This window comes from Propithecus coquereli, unplaced genomic scaffold (assembly GCF_000956105.1).
Source record: "Propithecus coquereli isolate 6110/MARCELLA unplaced genomic scaffold, Pcoq_1.0 Scaffold14, whole genome shotgun sequence".
Lineage (NCBI taxonomy): Eukaryota > Metazoa > Chordata > Mammalia > Primates > Indriidae > Propithecus > Propithecus coquereli.
The window spans coordinates 17,456,811-17,457,134 of NW_012138302.1; positions in this window are offsets into that span (position 1 = coordinate 17,456,811).

Genomic DNA, 324 nt, shown 5'->3' on the forward strand with positions numbered 1-324 from the left:
ATATGTAAATAATTTCGTAGCACCTACTGCTCAAACTAAGGAAGTTTTAGATCAAAAGGAAAATTAATCTTTTTAATTTTTGTTCTGCTGACATCCCATACTGATGACTTAAAGAAAAACTGTCTTTCAACTCATCTCCTTGCTTTTGGGTTTTGACTGTGGGGAACTGTGGTACCCTGGGTAGAACGAACACTCCTTTCCCCTAGTAATTAATATTGTTTTTTTATTATTATTACATGCTATGAAAAGATATGAAGATCATCTGTTTATAGCCCATCCTTCAAAAAACAGTCTACGAATCCAGTTTAAAACACACATCTTGAT